The following is a 21,730-nucleotide window of genomic DNA, read 5'->3' as shown; positions in this document are numbered from 1 at the left end:
AACAATTTTCTGGTGCTTTAGAGACTTAGTTCATTGTTGGTACACAGACTGCTGCCATTGTCCCAATGTGTAGGCACCGAGAACTTTCTTTTCAGTAAATTTTGGGTCTCTTTTAATCTCTAATGGTCAAACCATCAGGCTTACTGTCAGGCAGAGTTCAGACTAGTTCGTACAGTTATGGGTTAGCTTAGGTAGATTGGCCATGCTAAATTGCCCATATAGTCCAGAGATGTGCAGTCTAGTTGGATGTGCCATTGGAAATGCAGCATTGCAGGCATGGGGTAGAGACATGGGTCTGGGTGGACTTGATGGTTTGAAGGGTCTGCTTCCACACAGTAGGTATTCAATGAACTGTCTATATTTTACCTTGAAGACGAAGTCCAGAAGCATAATGATCTTATTTTCTCACAACTGTAATAACGGAAGCTCTAGTACATTCAATTCTTGATGGCGGAAGTCGTGTTTGCAGCTAAGGTGCAGCATATAGCTACTGAGCGATCTGGACTAAAGTACAATTCCTTAGAGATTCAGGGATTTTAATGTGGGGTTAGTGATCTAAAATGCAGAGGTTGTCTTGCTTTTGCAACAGCTCTTCCACACCTTCATTCTCTTTTAATAATGCTGATATTGTGGACTGCTGCACAATAAGCATATTATGGTTGCCTACCATAATATGGCTGCCACTTGTTCAGCAATAATTGAATACTTTCTTTTCCTGCTTTCCAAAGTCAGAGTAGGAAATTGCATGGTGAAGTAAACATAGACATCTTCATTGCAATTTCCAGAGACAGGATTGCTGTCTGATGTATTATGGTATTCTATAATCTGCAATGCTACAAACTCCATGTGCAGGAAAAAGTGGGTGCTTGAAAAATTTGCTTAATAATGAAGTAAGAGTCAATATATATGAACACTTTAATTTGACTTAACAGTTCGATATGTTTCCTTTAGTAAAATAGGATTGGAAATTCAATACTGCTTCTCAGTTTGAGAACTTGTTGTACTTTTACAATTACACTGCAGAACATGAACTATTTTGAAAACGCTCTTCAATTGTAATTTGTCTCAAATGTTTGTATACCTACCAGATGAAACATTTCAAAATAAAACATTTAATTTCATATAAATGCAATAATTCAATAAAGGTATTATGCTCAACTTAGTCCCAGGCTGATAAACATTTATTGAACTAAGCAAAATCTCTGCAGTGTCAAAGCAGGCCATTTGGCCCATGAAATCCACAGTGATCCACGAGGGCATCCCACCCAGACTCACCCCCTACCTATCGCTGCATTTCCCACGGCCAAACCACCAAACTTGCACATCTTTGGACTGTGGGAAGAAACTAGAGTGCCCAGAGGAAACCCACACAAACAGGCGGAGACCGTGCAAACTCCATGCAGATAGTCACCAAAGGCTGGAATTGAACTTGGGATCCTGGCGCTGTGAGGCAGCACTGGTGACCACTGAGCCACTCTGCCACCCACAAAGGGGTTGATTATGTTTTTTTTTGTGTTGTCCGAGGTGCAGCTGCCATTTAGTCTTGGCCATCCAGAAATAGATAAGGACCATTCACTCACTTGAAATGTCTAACCGCCAATTGAAGCTCGACATAAAAACCCCTCAAAACATTTCAACCTCTGAGTTGACACTGAAAATTGATGCAAAAGCATATACAGGATCTTAGGATGGGAGTCGGTCATTTGGCTTTTTAGGCTTTTTCTTCTATTAAATTAAATTGTGGCTGATCGGTAACTACCTGCCTTGGATTTGTAGCCCTGCTGAAAGCAAATCTAAGAAGGGTCTAGGCCTGAAGCATCAGCCTTCCTGCTCCTCCCATGCTGCTTGGCCTGCTGTGTTCATCCAGCTCTACACCTTGTTATCTCAGATTCTCCAGCATCTGCAGTTCCTGCTATCTCTATTAATCTCTGATTCAGTGTTTTTGATTAATCTTACCTTAAAGCCTTATCAACTTAAATTTATAAGTTATAATTACATACTCCTTTGTTCCTACAAGTACCACTGCTGTCTCATACCTGCAGTCAGTTAGTGTGGATTGTGGTTTGTGATGCAGAATGATGCCAATAGCATGAGATCAGTTCCCCCACTGGCTGAGATTACCATGAAGGACTGTCCTTTTCAACCTCTCCCCTGTCCCTTTGCCTGATGTATCGTCACCATCTCATAAATCACCTCCAGTTATCTCTCTCAAATGAGAGAATAGGACAAGGGTGAGTTTACTTTAGTATCTACTCCAGTCACAAAATGTCTGTCGGTCTGCACTGAAGCTGTGATGCAAGGATTCACTTTCCCTCCCAAATCACTATTGGAGGCATAGCTCCTTTTGAGTCAGTTCCAGCTAAATAGTGACCAGACAAATTACTTTGATTTCAATTTCACTGATTGGTAGCAATCCTGTTGAACTCATTTCCCATTTTGTATGGATTTTTTGTTTTTGAGGTTGGTTGGCTCGCCAAGCTGGATTGTTATTTCGCAGATGTTTCATTGCCCTGCTGGGTAACATCCTCAGTGCAGCCTCCAATGAAGTGCTGTTGTGTTTTCCTGCCCAGTTTTTAAACTCTGGAGTCTATTGAGCTGGATTGCCTCACTTCCGGTTTTCCTTTGTAGTGGAGTGTAGATGGGGTCAAATTCTATGTGTTTATTAATAGCATTCTTCTGGAGTGCCAGAATTCCTGTGCCTGTCTCTGCCTAGCCTGTCCCTGGATCTTGGTGTTGTCCCAGTCAAACTGATGGTTCTCCTTGTCCTTGTGGATTGCGATGAGTGAGTATTGGCCGTGGCTTTTTGTAGCCAGTTTGTGTTCGTGCACCCTTGTTAGTCCCCTTCCTGTTTGTCCGATGTAGTGTTTCTCGCAGTCTCTGCAGGGGATCTTGTAGGTGATATTGTTCCTGTCCATGGCGGGAATGGGCCTTTAGTTCGGGTGAGCAGTTGTCGTAGGGTTGTGTGCTACTCTGATGCCCAGCGGTCATAGAATTCTTGTGTTTAGTTCCGACGTGTTCCCGATGTTGGGTAGTGTGATGAGTGCGTCGGGACATGTGGTACCTTCCTGATGTTGCTCGTGTAGGCGTCTTCTGACCCAGTTTTTTGGAATTTTTTGGGCCAGAAGTTGCCAGACTCGACCAATATTCACTCATCTCAATCCACATGGACAAGGAGAACCACCAATTCGACTGGGACAGCACCAACATCCTGGGACAGCTGAGCAGAGACAGGAGCAGGAATTCCTTGAAGCCTGGCACTCCATGAAGCATGCAATTGATAAACACATTGAACTCGACCCACAAACATTCCACTAGAAAGGAAACCCGGAATGAGGCAATCCATCTCAACAGATCCCAGAGGTTAAAAACCAGACGGGAAAAAGCTTCATCAGAGGCTGCACTGAGGACGTTACCCAGAATGGTAATGAAACGTCTATGAAACAACGAACCAGCTTGGTGATCCAACCAACCTCAACACTTACAACCGGAGCTACAGATCTACTCCAAAACCTTAAGGGCCTCTGCTCTTGTTTCACCCACACCAGGATCTGGTTTCAGATTATCGCTCAGACATGACTTACTTAGCAGAAGCAAAATATCCCAGTGAGTTCAAGAGGATATTCTAGAATTCTAAGAAACAATGTTTCCAGAGATAGAATATCTTTTTGAGAGATTGCAAATAACATTGCTGTGGACCCTTACACAGTGATTGTGCCCCAGGGTACTTGGTGACAATTAGGCACAACTTTCCAGGACATTTGATCTTAATATGGAGATTGGTTTTGATATTAGGAATGGCTCTATATTGACTGATATTAACCAAATTCCAAGACTGAACCACTTGAGCAGAAATTTTCATTAATCGTATTGATAAGTGCAATTATCTTGATTTGTTTCATTATAAAAAACATTTAAAATCGCATTAGAAAACTGTTCAAACTAACTCTAAGACACAGAGGGATACTTGTCCTCACTTCACCTTTCTCCTGACCAATCACTTTCTAATATCATGGTGTACTGATTGTAATGAGGTCAGCCAGGTGAAGATCACTGAATATGGGTTCCCTGATTGGGGCCATTAAACTGGCTGATAGATAAGAACAGCAATGTCAGACATCCTGTGTACTCTGAGAGAGCTGAATCAGTGTCAACAACTTTCCACATGTAAATAAAAGGTGATTTGGTGATGGGATACAGCTTCTGTGAAGTTAGTTCAGAAAGTACCTATTGTCTCTTTGCTGAAAGTATCCTGATAGTACATTTAACTGACAAGCAATTCAAACCCTTTCCACTAAACTGGCTGAATTTATTTTTTTGCTGGGTGAATAGAGGTTAAAGTAAGTGACATCACAGTTCCTCCATGCGTCACTTAAAATTTTATACACTGTCAAAAACAGATTCTAGATCAATTCAATGTACACTCAATGTCAGGAGCAGCTTTAACTATGTGCAGGCAGATTTATGCTTACAGATATTTCTGGAATTTCTTCTCTCCATCCAAGCACAGTTGAGAGTGAAATGGTTCTGCTGACCTTGGTATTGTGCACTGTATATTTATTATGTATACAGGGTTTCTGTTTATTAAGTAGAAAAACTGATAAAGCTGTGAGCCAGCTAATGTTTGATTTCTGCCTATTTGTGTCTGTGTTTTTAATGAGGATCTGAATTGAAACTGAATCCCAGACTCTAATAGTCTGAAATCTACTTACAACCTGGATCGAACTTCCCATATTTGAGATACTTCTCTGGCACCTCTTTCTGATAATAGTAAACATTTCAGCTTAAGAAACAATCCTGACTCAGCATTGGAGACCCAATTGTCACAGCTTTTTTACTTGCCTTTATCACTACCACCATGTTCATTCATCCTCTAAACTTTCCTCCCTTATTCCTCCTGAGGTATGTAAATACAAATATGTTGAAATCAAACCCTTACTTTAAATCCTTCTTGTAACTGTAAAGCTTTGAAACTCATCACGCTCTATGTTCAACATTCACATAAAATATTTCTAAATCTCAAGGTTTGTGTTGTTTGACTAGCATATTGTTGATTTGTCTTTTCAATCCAAACAAGACTTTGACTCCAATACAAAAGAAGGCCAAAATTTAGACAGAATTTAATAAAAATGCAATTGGGCTGAGTTATATTTAAATGGCTCATTCCTTTAAAGAAATGGTCTTGCTCAGATACAGTAGAGCTATCACGAGACTGTATGAAATAGGATTAGGAACAGTCCATTCAGCCCCTAGACCCTGCTCTGCCAGTCATGACTGACCTGATCTGCCTGCCCTTCACTTGACACAAAAATACCTTTCCAACTCAGGCTTGAATTTATCCAGTGTGCACATTTAAAAATGGGAATAGTTTTGCAGATGGTTGTTATTGTTGCGATTGAATGCACGTAACTAACAGTGAGACTTTATGTCAGGGAACCCGTTACTATTCCCAAATTTGGTACAACTGAATGCAAAGTTACAAGCTATTTTCTTGGCTTGAAGTAGAGAAGTTTTTTTTTATTTTGGTTCACGCTGGAAAGAAATATCTAGCATCACAATTTCGTTTTCAGGACTGCTTCTGTGAGAAGTGAAAAGTGGGAATGGCTATTGAGTTGAATGATCAGCCATGATCATAATGATTGGCGAAGCAGGCTTGAAGTGCTGAAAGGTCATTTCCTGCTCCTATTTTGAAAAAAAAATACGAATTGCATTGTTCTGTTCGTATTGCAGAATAATGCCAGTATAAGATGTTATGAATACATTATACTTCTCGATGCTTTGCCTCATTTGCATGTTTGGAAATAAGTACAAACACTGACCTAGCAATGTCCATTAACATTGATGAATTTATATTAGGTGACAATTCTGTGACTGAGTTCATGAAATACAACATCCAGTCGCCATGTGACACAGAGCATTTAGGTAATCAGATCAATTATGGTCTAACTGAATGGTGGAACAGGCTCAGTGGGTTGAATGGCATATTCTTCCATAGAATCATAGAGTCAAGGAATCTTCAGCACAGAAACAGGCCCTTTGGTCTACCACATCTGTGGCAACCAGACATCTCAATCTGACCTAGTCCCATTTGCCAGTATTTGATCCATATCACTCTCAATCCTTATCCATATGCCCATCCTGATGCCTTTTCAGTGTTGTAACTGTACCCACCTCCGTCACTTCCTCTTGCAGCTTATTCCATACATGCACCACCCTCTGTGAAAAATAATTACCCCTCAGGTCCTTATTAAACCTTTCCCCCTCACCTTAAAACCAATGCTGTCCAGTTTTCGACTCACCCACTCTTGGGAAAGGACCTTGGCAATTCACCCTATCCATGGCCCTCATGATTTTATAAACCTCTATAAGGTTACCCTTCAGCCTCTGATGCGCCAGGGAAAATAGCCCCAGTCTACTCAGCCTCGCCCTGTAACTCAGTCTGTCCAGTTCCGGCAACATTGTTGTCAATATCTTCTGCAATCTCTGAAGTTTAACAACATCCTTCCTATGTAAGGATGACCAGAACTGTATGTTGTATCCGAAGAGTGCCCTTACCAATATCCTGCATTGCCACAACATGACATCCCAACTGCTATACTCAATGCTCTGACCAATTGCTGGAACACTAGTCAGTGATGTTACATTAATGAATCACTTTATCAAAAATTCCTGCTTGTTAACACCAAATATAGTTTTGGAGCAGACAGCTTTAAGATGATGAGTATGTTTTTAAATGGAGAATGCAGACAGCAACAACTTCTGGACCTCAGTCCAGCCTGAAAGAAAATTAGAGGATACGCTGAAGTCAGCTCACTTTCTCATCAGGCCATACAGTTGTTCGTTCTGGAATAAAGATTAGCAAACTGGTGGTCAGAATTCTTCCTTTGTAAGACAGATGTTTCATGACAAACGAAGGGTCCTTTTTATTAAGTTACATGATAAATTAATCCAGAATATTTCACTGTTAATAACGTTTTGCTGTTTTTGTCTGTTTTTGGTCAATGGTAAAACTCTCACTTCTGAGTCAGATAATTACAACTGCAAGCCCTTCTTTAGAGCTTTGAATGCTTCACCTAGGCAAGCATTTCAGTGGAGTACTAAGGGAGTGCAGCTTGGCAGAGATGCCATCTTTTGGATGAAACATTAAACTGAGGACCTATAACCCCTCACAGATGGACAGGAAAATCACGATGCTGTTGCAAAAAAGTTCAGTATCTAGGCCAAACTTAATTGCTTAATCAACAGCATTAAATGTGGTCATTGAAGTCAATTCTGGTTGTGAGGCTTTGTAGTGCAATTTGACTGCCGCATTTCCCTATATTTAACAGCAACTACATTTCACAAGTAAGGAATTGATCTTTGAACATCATGCTGTCTGAAGCATGCAACATCAACAATTAAGTGCTTTCCTTCCTTATTTGTGGTTTATTCAATCATATTAGTTTCATTTTGAGTCTTTGGAATGCTTATAACAAGGCAACTTACTAGCTGAAAGTGGTTCATTCACACATTAACCAACTCAGAGGATTTTCTCATGCACTGACCAATGAATTGCACATATGTATGCTCATTTGTGCCTGATAATAACATTTAAAGTACTTACTAGAATAATGAGAGAGGAACTCACAGAAACACTTAAATCCTGATGGGATTGGAGGGGCTAGATGTGGGAAGAATGTTTCTGATGTTGCGGAAGTCCAGAAATAAGGCTCACAGTCTAAGAATTAAGGGTGAGCTATCCAGGACTGAAATGGTGAAGACTTTCGTCACTCAGAGTTGTGGACTGGTGGAACTTATTCAACAGAAAGCTGTTTGGGGTCAGTTCATCAGATATATTTGAGAGGTAGTTCGACTTGGTCCTTGCTGCTAAAGGGATCAAGGGGTAAGGAGAGAAAGCAGGAGTGGGATACTGAAATTGCATGATCACCCATGGTAATGTTGAATGAATGTGCAGGCTGAAAGGGCCGAATGGCCTATTCCTGCACCTATTTCCTGTGTTTCCCTGTTTACCTTTGTACATTACGAGAAGAAGACAATGTTCTTTCTAATTTAAAAAATTATCACATTTAGTACCTTTGTGGATGCCAGCTTTTGGTAACGTTGTCCCTGCTGTACCCTGTCATTTTGGTGACACCAGCTATGTTATTGTGCTGTTGGATTGGGGAAGTTTCCATGACTTGTGAATGATGCTAGCTATAAAATAATCTAATGGTTTTATAACGTATTTACAGCTATGAGAGCTCAGCCTTACACTGGCCTCCTCGCATGACAGTTTCTGTTAGACTGTCAGATCACATGACTATTTGGAACAAAACATTAAACAGTATAAAACAGGTCCTTCGGCCCACCATGTCCACGCCGATCATGATACCATTCTAAACTAATCATACCTGCCAGCACATGGTCCGTATCCCACTATTACCTGTCTGTTCATGTGTTTGTCTCAATGCCTCTTAGTTGTTGCTAGCATATCTGCTTCTTCCACCTCCCGTGGTAGCATGTTCTAGGCACCTACCATCCTTTGGAGAAGAACTTTGTCTTGCACATTTCCTTTAAACTTGACACTCTCGCCTTAAACCAATTTTCGCTGGTATTTGACATTTTCACACTGGGGCAAAAGACTTAGACCATCCATTTTACCCAAGCCTGTATAAATTTTATATATTTCTATCAGTTGGCCCCTCAGCCTCTGACACTAAAATGAAAACCATTTGTCCCTTCCTTATATGGAATTGCAGACTATTACAAATAACCATTTATGAGACGACTACCGAAGTAGGAGAGCTACTGATTTGATTATATACTTTTGGGGAATCAAGACTTCAGACTAATCTGTTACCTGTTCCAGAGTTGATGTGTCCTAAGAATGCCTAAAAAATAATTCTAGGCTGAAACAGGAAAGGAGTTTCCCTGATCACTGCATGGGAGGGTGGATATAGTGCAGGAGAACATAATTAAAGGTTAACATGCTGATCATTTAGAGTATCACAACAGAAGAAGGCTGTTGACAGCATATTCTATAGGTTGTCATTTACCATGAATGAATAGAAGACAAATGCGTGTTTGGAATTTTGGGGTATTTTTCATTTGATATGGTGAGTTTGTTGAGTAAACTGGGCGGGGGGGGGGGGGGGCGGTGTCTAAAACAAGTGGTGAACAGAAAACCTAGAAATAGAATGTTTCCAGACATTGAGTGCACAATACCATTTAATCCCACTAAATTAACATTCATTCCCTGCCAGCCACTTTAGCTGACCTTACTAACAGTATCACTTCATGTTCCTTCCTCTTTCTTTCAAATTTACGCCCTCTGAAAATATTGCCCTGAGTTGAATGTGTTGTCATTCCCCCAAAGATCTGTGCCTACTTTTTTCTCAGATGTCCGTGATTAAATTCCTCCAATCAGCTTTCTTCCCTGTACAATACCAAAATTATTCTTATTTATCTAATGATATACAGAAAATCACTGGAGACAGCTTCTATACCTGTTTTTGCACAATTCCGACTCATGTCACCAAAGCATTTATTTTTGAGTGCCCTCAGTTTCCACACACAGATGGATGACACCTGACTTTACCTCACTATCATCTCCATCATCTCCTCTGCTCTCTCTAAATAATGAGACTGCCTCTTTTACCAAGCTTTTGGTCAGCTGACCTAATATCTCTTTCTGTGGCTTGATTTCATAGTAGCTCTGCGTCATTTTATTTTGTTTAAGCTGCAATATAAAATGCAAGTTGCTGTTGTTGTAATCACCCTGTCACCATCAACATGAATGTCAAAGAAAGAAAGATTTGTAGGCACGTTTCATGATCCCAGAATGTAGCAAAGCTCTTCACTATTGTTGATATACTTTTAAAGTGTAATCAATATTACAACATAGAACATAGAAAAGTACAGCACAGTACAGGCCCTTCGAACCACGATGTTGTGCTGTGGAATAATCCTAATCCAAAAATAAAGTAACCTAACCGACATTCCCCTCAATTCACACTGTCCATGTGCATGTCCAGCAGTTGTTTAAATGTCACTAATGACTCCGCTTCCACGACTACCACTGGCAAACTATTCCATGCGCTCACAATTCTTTGGGTGAAGAACGTCCCTCTGATGTCTCCTCCATACCTTCCTCCTAACACCTTAAAACTATGACCCCTCGTGGCAGTCAGTCCTGCCCTGGGGAAAGGTCTCTGGCTATCGACTCTATCCATGCCCCTCATGACCTTGTACACCTCGATCAGGTCACCTCTCTTCCTCCTTCTCTCCAGAGAGAAAAGTCCCAGCTCAGTCAACCTCTCCTCATAAGACAAGCCCTCCAGTCCAGGCAGCATCCTGGTAAACCTCTTTGCACCCTCTCCAAAGCCTCCACATCTTTCCTATAATAGGGCAACCAGAACTGGACACAATATTCCAAGTGTGGTCTCACCAGGGCTTTGTAGAGCTGCAGCATAACCTCGCGGCTCTTAAACTCGATCCCCCTGTTAATGAAAGCCAAAACACCATGTGCTTTCTTAACAACCTTATCCACTTGGGTGGCAACTTTGAGGGAGCTATGCACTTGAACACCAAGATCCCGCTGGTCCTCCACACAGCCGAGAATCCTGCTTTTAATCCTATATTCAGCATTTAAGTTCGACCTTCCAAAATGCATCACCTCGCATTTATCCAGGTTGAACTCCATCCGCCATTTCTCAGCCCAGCTCTGCATACTGTCAAAGTCTCGCTGAAGCCTGCAATAGCCCTCGATACTAATAACAGGACCTCCAACCTTTGTGTCATCTGCAAACACACTAACCCACCCCTTCACCTCCTCATCCAAGTCATTTATAAAAACTACAAAGAGCAGAGGCCCAAGAACAGAGCCCTGCGGGACACCACTCAGCACTGACCTCCAGGCAGAATACTTACCATCTACAACCACTCTCTGCCTCCTGTCAGCCAACCAATTCTGAATTCAGACAGCCAAATCACCCTGTATCCCATACCTCCTGACTTTATGAATGAGCCTGTCGTGGGGAACCTTATCAAATGCCTTGCTGAAGTCCATGTACACCACATCCACTGCTTGACCATCGTTAACCTGTCTCATGACCTCCTCAAAGAACTCAATAAGATTTGTGAGGCATGACCTGCCCCTCACAAAGCCATGCTGACTCCCTTTAATCACACTATGCTTTTACAAATAGTCATAAATCCTATCCCTCAGAATTCTTTCCAAAACCTTGCTGACCACAGACGTAAGACTGACTGGTCTGTAATTTCCGGGGATTTCCCTATTCCATTTCTTGAAAAGAGGAACAACATTTGCCTCCCTCCAATCTTCCAGTACCACTCCTGTGGAGAGTGAGGAAGCAAAGATCTTCGCCAGCGGCTTAGCAACCTCCTTTCTCGCTTCCCAGAGCACCCTAGGATAAATCTGGTCTGGCCCTGGGGACTTATCAATCTTCATGTTTGCCAAAATTTCCAGCACACCAACTTCCTCAATCTTAATCTGTTCCAGCCTGTTTTCCTGCTCCTCAAAGTTCTCATTCACAACAAGGTCCCTTTCCTTAGTGAAAACTGAAGCAAAAAACTCATTTAGGTCTTCCCCTATCTGCTCAGACTCCACGCACAAGTTCCCTATGCTATCACTGATCGGCCCTACCTTCTCCCTGATCATTCTCTTATTCCTCACGTATGAGTAAAATGCCTTCGGGTTCTCCCTAATCCTTCCTGCCAAGCCGTTCTCGTGCCCCCCCCTGACCCTCCTCAGTCCACTTTTGAGCTCCTTCCGAGCAAGCCTGTAATCCTCTAAAGCTGTGCTAGACCCTTGCTTTCTCCACCTTACGTAAGCTGCCTTTTTCTTTCTAACGAGAAGCACCTCTATTGCCATCATCCAAGTCTCCTTAATCTTACCCCTTCTTACCTGTCTCAGAGGAACAAATTTATGCATCACTCGCAACAATTGCTCCTTAAACAGCCTCCACATGTCTGCTGTGTCCTTTCTGTGGAACAATTGCTCCCAATCTGTACTTCCCAACTCCTGCCTGATAGTGTCATAATTTCCTTTTTCCCAGTTAAATATCTTCCCCTGGTAAGTGCTCCTTTCCCTTTCCATGGTTATGGTAAATGTGAGGCTGTTGTGGTCACTGTCGCCAAAGTGTTCTCCCACCGTGACATTTGACACCTGTCCTGGCTCATTGCCGAGCACCAAATCCAAAATGGCCTCCCCCCTCATCGGCCTGTCCACACACTGAGTAAGGAAACCCTCTTGAACACACCTGACATAAAGGGATCCATCCAAACCATCTGCACTAAGGAGGTTCCAATCAATATTGGGAAAGTTGAAGTCACCCATAACAACAACCCTGCTACGTTTGCACTTTTCAACAATCTGCTGGCCTATGAGTTCTTCCTGCCAGCCTATAACACAGGTAATGTGATTGATGCAGTAATATGATAATGATCTTATCATTTGTCACAGTGTTGTTGGTTGAAAAGTAGATATTGGCCAGGACTCTTGTAATAAATTCACCTGCTCTTCTTAGAGATGAAGCTGCTTGATCTTGTATGAGCAGCACAGAGAACATACAGGGTCTTGTTTTAACATCTATATCAAAAGATAACATCTCTGACAGTGTAACCCTCCTTCAGCATTGTTTTGGATTGTCAGTGTGGAGCTGGAGGAACACAGCAAGCCATGCAGCATCAGAGGAGCGGGAAAGCTGACGTTTCGGATTGGGACTACTCTTTCAGGAATGACCCATCAGCATTCCTGCTCCTCTGATGCTGTCTGGCTTGCTGTGTTCCTCCAGCTCCACACTGTGTTATCTCTGACTCCAGCATTGGCAGTTCTTACCATCTCTGAATTGATTGTCAGCCTAGATTCTGCACTGAATGCTCTCAAGTGATCTTTCACTCCTAACCTTCTGAAATACTAAATACCATTTGAGGGAGAGCAGCTCAGGCCTCAAAAATATCCTCAATTTAAATAATGGCAATTGCAGAATCACAAAGAAAGAGTTACCTCAAGCAGTCTAGAAAACTGGATTGAAGGGCAAGTCAATAGATGAGCAGAGGTAGACAATTAACTGGATATTACACAATTCTCACTGAGAGTTCATTCCTGTCAGAAAGAAGCCCCTTGAAAAGGATAAGCAGCCTATAGTAACAAAGGCGATGAAGGAGAGCATTCAATCAAACACAAAATGGCAAAAACTAGTGATAGGTCAAAGGATTGGAAAGTTTTTAGAACCCATCAGTGGATAACTTAAAAGCTAATAAACAGGGAGAAAATTAATTATGAAAATAAATTGGCAAGAAGTAAATATACTGAGAATTGCATTTCTTTTTGGCACCTTTTTAATTTTCTTTTAAACTGAATATGTCACTAGATGTTTGCATGTCAAAAGTCATATCACACGATCAGCGATTCTTAGATCTGGTCCAGCACAATTCGTGCATTTTCAAAGTGTCTAGAGTTAAAGATATCTTTAAAATCATGTTTTGTGCCATTGTTGACACATAGGTCAACACCCCCTTTCCGGCTTGCTACGTTTAAAACATCACATGCTCTATGTTCAGCTATATTAGTAAAAGATTAACACACCTCATCACTGCAGCTATGTTGGTAGAAAAACCAACCACGAGAAATAACAGACCCTGAATCATTTCAAAATGCCTAAGAAACCTGAAACCTGATGTGTACTTTCCTCTGAAGTGGGTGTGAAATTGGCAGAACGTTTGCACATTGTCCAAAGTAGGTCAAGGAGTCTTTCTTATGTGTCACCAGTGAGCTGTGAGTGCAATATATTAAACTATAGCCGTCAGTTGCAGGAATGTTGATAATTATGCAATTCGCACACTAAACCAGATAGCATATCAGACAAGGTCAGTTCTTCCACAGCACTTTCCCATGTAACCGCAGAATGTACGACACCTGCCCCTTCATCCCCTCCCTGCTCACCATTCAAGGGTCGAAACAGCCTTTCCAGGTGAAGCAGCTTTTCACCTGCATCTCCTCCCATCTTGTGTAATGTATTCGCTGCACCCAATGTGACCTACTGTACATTGGAGAAACCGAACACAGACTGGGTGACTGCTTTGCAGAACACCTCTGATCTGTGCACAAACATGACCCCAACATTTCTGTAGCTGGTCATTTTTACACAGTCTCCTGCTCATTTGCCCTTGTGTCTGGCCTCAGCATACTGCAGTGTTCCAGCGAATCACAATGCAAACTAGAGGAACAACATCTCACCTTCAGACTAGGCACTTTACAGCCTTCCGGGCTTAATGTTGAGTTCAACATCTTCAAATTGTGAACCAATTCCTATTCCTTACCTTTCTTTTAGCTTTACTTGCTGCATTCCCTTGCCACCATTTCCACCCTCCCCTAAACCACTCCAATTCCAGTGGGACTATCGCTTCTTCAGTTCTTTCCTGTTTGGCGCTTTGACACACCATTGTTCTGCCATTCTCACATTCCAATCACTTAACCTGCACAATTAACACCCTTTCTCCTCCAGCACTCCACCCTGTCCCCCACCATTGTGGAAATGCGGCTCCCCTCCACACTTCATATCAGCTGTGAAGAGTCATCTGGAATCCAAAACATTAACTCGCTCTCTCTCCATGGATGCTACCTGACCCTCTGTGATTTTCAGCAATTTTTGCTTCCAGTATAGTTTCCAGCATCTGCATTAATTTGTTCCTAGGTCAGTTCTTCTTTTTGTAATGATGTGGGTATGGGTGTTGCTGACTAGGCCAACATTTACTGTCAATCCCTAATGTCCCTGGAAAATATGGTGCCAAATTACCTTGTTGAATCGCAGCTATCCATGTGATGTGGGTACACCCTCAGTGCAGTTGGGAAGGGAATCCCAGAACATTGAACCAACAACAGTGAAGTAATATAGTTCCAAGTCAGGATATGTGATGCTCAGAGGGGAACCTACAGATAATTGTGTTCCTGCAGATTGCCTGCACTTGTTTTTCTAGCTTTGTGAGATTATGGGTTTGGTAGGTGCTGTTGAATGAGTGTTGGTGAATCAAGTCATGGGTAAAGCAACTATAGCCCTAGCAGAAAATTTAGAAGTTGGCCCATCAATAGTGTCACAATTTGAAATGAGGCATGTCCTCACAGTAGCTCAGGAAGTGAGAATTTATGCACTTTTAATTGGAGACCCCTTTTTAGTTTAACTGTTTTGTTTTTAAATATATGAAGCAATGCAGCTTTATGCGTTAAACAAAATTTTAAAAATTAGCTTATTATACAACTTATGGGCGGCACGGTGGCTCAGTGGTTAGCACTGCAGCCTCACAGCGCCAGGGACCTGGGTTCGATACCAGCCTCGGGTAACTGTCTGTGCAGAGTTTGCACATTCTCTCTGTGTCGGCGTGGGTTTCCTCCGGGTGCTCCGGTTTCCTCCCACAGTCCAAAGATGTGCAGGGTAGGTGGATCGGCCATGCTAAATTGCCCATAGTGTTCAGTGGTGTGTGGGTTATAGGGGCGTGGGATGCCTCAAGGGGCGGTGTGGACTTGTTGGGCCGAAGGGCCTGTTTCCACACTGTAGGGAATCTAATCTAAAAAAAAACTATTGCTCAAACTAACTTAAAGAAAAAAATGATGAAATTGTTGAAGCAAGCAAGTATGACAGTTATGCATAAAAATAAAAATAAGACCAATCTCTAATATTATCGCAGACCTGGCTTGCTTGAATTTTCTCTTCCCAAAATGAAGGGGTTTTAAACATGATGTTATTACTTGTGTTCCAGTTTCCTCCCGCTGTCCAAAGATGTGCACGCTAGGTGGATTGGCCAGGCTAAATTGCCCGTAGTGTTTAGGGGTATGTAGATTAGGTGCATTATAGGGGAATGGGTCTTGGTGGGATGCTTTGAGGGTCAGTGTGGACTTGTTGGTTGAAGGGCCTGTTTCCACACTGTAGGGATTCTATGAAATCTCAATTTATGCAAATTGCAGGTGAGTAATGTCTGCTTTGTTTCACTTTTTTGGTGCTCAGGTTGTCTTTTATGGGCCTGATGTACTACAGCAGTCTTGGAGAATTTTCTCCTTTTGCCTATTAAGAATCAGTGACTGCTTTGTTGCAAAATGTTTCTCATATTTTTGGCATAAGATAGTTGCCCATGGTCAAACTTAATGCAGTGAAAAATAGCTAGTATCTCTAAACTGGCATTGATACTGCAGCCAAGAAAGTACATCAACTTGCTCAGAAGGTTAAGGAAATTGGTGAGTCCAAAATGATCCTTACCAATATTTACAACTGCACCATAGAAAGCATCTTATCCGGGTGCATCACAGCCTGGTATGGCAACTGCTCTGCCCAAGACGGCGAGAAATTACAGAGTTGTGAACATAGCTCAGTCCATCACGAAAATCAGCCTCGCCTCCATTGACTCTGTCTATGCTTCCCTGTACCTTGGGAAAGCAAGCCAATATAATTAAAGATGATACCCACCCCGTGTATACTCTCTCGCACCCTCTTCCATCAGGCAGAAAATTCAAAAGTTTGGAAACCAACAGATTTAAAATCAGACTCTTCCCCACTGTTATCAGACTTACGAACGAACCTCTCAAATATTAGAGCTGATCTTTATGTGTTTTTTCTGTAGCTGTAACACAATATTCTGCATTCTGTTCAATTACCCTGATGCACTTATGTTCAGTAAGATTTATCTGTATAGCATGCAAATCAATATGTTTCACTGTATCTTGGCTCATGTGACAATAATCAATCGAATCAAATTAAAACTGTCAAATTATACTTCCATTTTAGGTATAGGATTTGCCTAGATCTGGAACTCAGATCAAACTAGTGTTTTTTGTTAAATTTTAAACTGTTTCTACCATTAGCTTGGAACGCCCCTCAGTGTATCAGGTTTTGCTGATAGAGGAAATGGTATTCACATGTTTCAAAAGCATTGACAGGGTGTTTCTATTCTCCCTTGGACATGTTCATTGAATTGCAAAAGGTCTTTTGTGATTTGTTGTTGTGAAAGTACATATTAGTCCCACAGCAGCTGAATCCTCAAGGGTAGCTATTTGACTTCTGGAAGACATTTTATAAGTTTCCCTGTATCCATTTTAGGGGCAGATTATGTTTCTTTACAAAACAATATAATACTGTAAGTATGTATTGATGACACCAGAAATGGGAGGGGTCAGGTGACTTCCAATGCTAATTTGCAACAGCGAATAACCCCTCCTCCCTACCTCCCCGGCACGTGCATGCACATTTACCACAAGCCCTAGTTTTGAGGTGAGAAGCAATTGCCTTTTTGAGGAAAATAACACTTCAGTGTCAATGAGCTGTGCTAGAAATGTACTAATTAAAATAAAGTAAAAACTGAACCCATTTTGCTGACAACTCAAATATCTGGGTCCAAAAGGTTTCAAACATAACACATCAAAGAAGTCATGACTTCACAATACAATGATCAAACTTGTTATAATATAATTTCAAACCCTTTTCAACATTATGAAATGCATCTTGTCATCCCCATTATATCCACACCTGAGTCTATAGATTATCATGTTCCCAGACCCTTCCTTAATCACCCCAAAACTTTAGCAAAACCCTAGCTACTGTTAATTTGGCCAGATAGCCGACAATTTGCACCCTGATTCTCTACTTGGAGTACTCCCACCTCAAATGCCCAGTTACAAACTCATGTGGCTCTGCACTTTGGTTTCATAGCCCAACCATAAGTACCCCTGCGTCCCAACTCCTTGTTTGTCCCCTCACAAAATTCAATAGACAATGTCAATCCAGACTAAAACATCATCTGCTGGTCATAAACAGTAATATTTCCATAATGGATGGCTGCTCCAATGCTCCCTCTAACATATTCTTTTTCTTAATCCAATAATCTAATCCCAAAACCTGTTCCCCTAATTACACCCAGAGATAATGGGAACTGCAGATGCTGGAGAATCCGAGAAAACAAAGTGTGGAGCTGGATGAACACAGCAGGCCAAGCAGCATCTTAGGGGCACAAAAGCCGACGTTTCAGGCCTAGACCCTTCATCAGAAAAGAGGGATGGGGAGAGGATTCTGAAATAAATAGGGAGAGAGGGGGAGGCGGACCGAAGATGGATAGAGGAGAAGATAGGTGGAGAGCAGAGTATAGGTGGGGAGGTAAGGATGGGACAGGTCAGTCTGGGGAGGATGGACAGTTCAATGGGACGAGATGTGGTTAGTAGGTAGGAAATGGAGACGCGGGTTGAGGTGGGAGGAGGGGATAGGTGAGAGGAAGCACAGGTTAGGGAGGTGGGGACGAGCTGGGCTTGTTTTGGGATGCAGTGGGGGGAGTTGAGATTTTGAAGCTTGTGAAATCCACATTGATACCATTGGGCTGCAGGGTTCCCAAGCGGAATATGAGTTGCTATTCCTGCAACCTTCGGGTGGCATCATTATGGCACTGCAGGAGGCGCAGGATGGACATGTCGTCTGAGGAATGCGAGGGGGAGTTAAAATGGTTCGCAACTGGGAGGTGCAGTTGTTTATTGTGAACTGAGTGGAGGTGTTCTGCAAAGCGGTCCCCAAGCCTCCGCTTGGTTTCCCCAATGTAGAGGAAGCCACAACGGGTACAGTGGATACAGTATACCACATTGGCAGATGTGCAGGTGAACATCTGCTTGATATGGAAAGTCATCTTGGGGCCTGGGATGTGGGTGAGGGAGGAAGTGTGGGGGCAGGTGTAGCACTTCCTGTGTTTGCAGGGGAAAGTTCTCGGTGTGGTGGGGTTGGAGGGAGTGTGGAGCAGACAAGGGAGTCACGGAGAGAGTGGTCTCTCCAGAAGACAGACAAGGGTGGGGATGGAAAAATGGCTTTAGTGCTGGGGTTGGATCGTAGACGGCAGAAGTGTCGCAGAATGATGCGTTGTACTTGGAGGTTGGTGGGGTGGTATGTGAGGAATGGGGGTGTTCTTTTTTGGTGGTTATTGTGGGGGTGGGATGTGTTGCGGGAAATGCAGGAGACACGGTCGAGGGTGTTCTCGACATCCACTGCGGCGGGCGGGGGTGGGAGGGGGGTGGGTTGGGGCGGATTGTGGTCCTTGAAGAATGAGGACATCTGGGATGTACAGGAATTAAAAGCCTCATCCTGGGATCAGATGCGGCGGAGGTGAAGGAATTGGGAATGGAATTTTTGCAGGACGGTGGGTGGAAGGAGGTGTATTCTAGGTAGCTGTGGGAGCCGGTGGGCTTGAAATGGACATTGGTTTCTAGCTGGTTGTCTGAGATGGAGACTGAGAGGTCCAGGAAAGTGAGGGATGTGTTGGAGATGGTCCATGTGAAGTTGAGGTTGCGGTGGAAGGTGTTGGTAAAGTGGATGAACTGTTCGAGCTCCTCTGGGGAGCAAGAGGCGGCGCTGATACAGCCATCAATGTAACGGAGGAAGAGGTGGGGTTTGGGGCTTGTGTAGGTTGGTGAAGTGAATAAAGTATTCGAGCTCCTCTTGCGAGCATGATGTGGTGCTGATAGTCATCAATGTAACAGAGGAAGCGGTGGGGTTTGGGGCCAGTGTAGGTGCGAAAGAGGGACTGTTCTTAGACCAGCCCACATTTTTTCTGATTGTTTGTTAAGATGCCCATGCTGGTGCTCATGTCTGATAGGCCCTTCCCACTTTCACCACCATCCTATTTTCATGCAGATCTGCACTTTTAAGCTAAATGGAACAATTCTTGCTCAAATACAAGGCACAGAGGCTGAAATTCATGGACCGTAAACATTACTAATTAAAAAATATCACTGAGTCTTGGCTCTCCAGAGGGTAAGCACTGGAACTTTAAAATGACAGGCAAATTTTTAAAAAAGGACATGCACATGTACAGTACCTATCAGAGAATCAAGTGTACCAAAATATTTTAAGGAATATTGTGAAACAACATATGGCAGTATGAACAAAAATTTCCAAACGATATCAAAGAGGTTAATTTTAATGAACGAGGAACTGGGGAAACGTTTAGGGAAGAAATCCCAAAATGTGGGGCTGAGACAGTTTTAGCCAGTATGCTACTGACAAAAGCATGTGATACTCTGAGGTTTGGTGTGGACTTGTTGGGCTGAAGGGCCTGTTTCCACACTGTAGGGATTCTATGATCCTATGAAATCATCTGTGTCAAATATGTGGAAAATATCTGAAAATTATAAATCTTCAAATCCACTGATCAGTAACAATTTTTTCTTAAAATAAATTCCGGGGTTATTTGCAGTGAGCCATGAAGCCAGTAAAGTTTTTGGTCTTTCTAATTTAACATTTGAAAGTGCAATGACTCATTGGAGATGTCTTGTGTGGAAAGTGAAATATGCCATGCAGGGTGGGTCGCAAAATAAATTGTAAAGAAACACGAGATATTCTAAAAATAATGCCTACTCCTTGGGAGAACTTATTCAAAAATCCCAGTGATGAATCAGGAAAATGAAATTTTAACCTCCCAATGGCTTTTAACAGTCTTCAGTCATGAAAGACTTTCTCGAAGTTTCAAAGTTTTAGTTTGATTGATCGCTAAATGAAGGTATGAAAATAGATGGACAAGAGACATTAAGAGCCTCATTGCTCAGAAATTTCTTTCAACATCTTGGGGAATGGGTTTGTACTCTTTTGTAGCCATATTCAGATTCCTCAGTGCGTGAAATGGTTCCCATAGCACGCATACACACTTCCAATATAATGCATGTCAGATGTCATATCTGCATCCAGCAGCAGCACACATATTGACCAGGTTATGACTGCATGCTGGCTTGATGTCAGCATCACTGTTTTGAAACGCCTTGCTTCAGAATACTTTCTCCCATAACCTTTCATGGCTGATCATGCAGTTAGCAACTGGAAAAAGCAGTGTCTTTATTTGTCAGTATTATTAATTACTTGTACATTGATTGGTAGCTTATTTCCTCATGCTGTTGCTGCAACTGCACAAATTTGTGTTCTTTTTATATTTGATTTCAAGTTCCAACAGCGCTCAGAGAGTGATTGCAGTAGGTGCTGATTTATTTTTTTTTGACTTAATGCATTGGTACAGTTCAGTGACTCCCAGAAATGAACGAATGAGAATCTTCCAATCTGCCATTGAATTTGACTGGGAGAATGAAGAGACACTGTGCAGAACAGAACAGTCTGCTGGAAGGACTCTGAACAGGAGACAATACTGGTTTAAGAGATTTAAGGGGCAATGCTCTGACCAGATCATGAGCGACAACCAGTACTTAAGGTATTTTCACTTCACTGAAGAGGCCACCACTGAAATCTGTGAAAAGGGAGGCTGAAGAACTGCCTTCCTAGTTTTTTGCTGCATCTGCAACACCAATGTGTTTTATATTGTCTGTCTGTATGTGTGTAGCTTTGTAAAGTGTTAGAGTTTTAACTAGTCTAATTATATATCAATAATTCATAGTTGTTTATCTATAACTGGAGTCTAGTTATTTGTTACAAATAGTACCGAAATGCGGTTTGTACTTTATGTTAAGGTGGGTCTAAACAGGCAGGCAAATTCGGGAATTTTTGCATAATTTGATGCAATCTTTGACTTTTGTGACAAGCCTGAGAGTTGCAGGGCTTGATTTCTAGTGCGGTATCCTAGTGAGGCATGACACCTTGAATCTTTCAGTGGGCCCTACCATAAATATTCCTTCCTTTTTCCCATTGTCTTAGAATTGTAAGACCTTGACTGGCTCACAATATTGTGCAAAGTCTGATCAGTTTTCCTACTAATGCTATGCAGTTAACAATTA

Source organism: Stegostoma tigrinum, chromosome 25 (assembly GCF_030684315.1).
Source record: "Stegostoma tigrinum isolate sSteTig4 chromosome 25, sSteTig4.hap1, whole genome shotgun sequence".
NCBI lineage: Eukaryota > Metazoa > Chordata > Chondrichthyes > Orectolobiformes > Stegostomatidae > Stegostoma > Stegostoma tigrinum.
The sequence above is the reverse complement of the archived record's forward strand: the minus strand, read 5'-3'. Positions refer to the sequence as shown.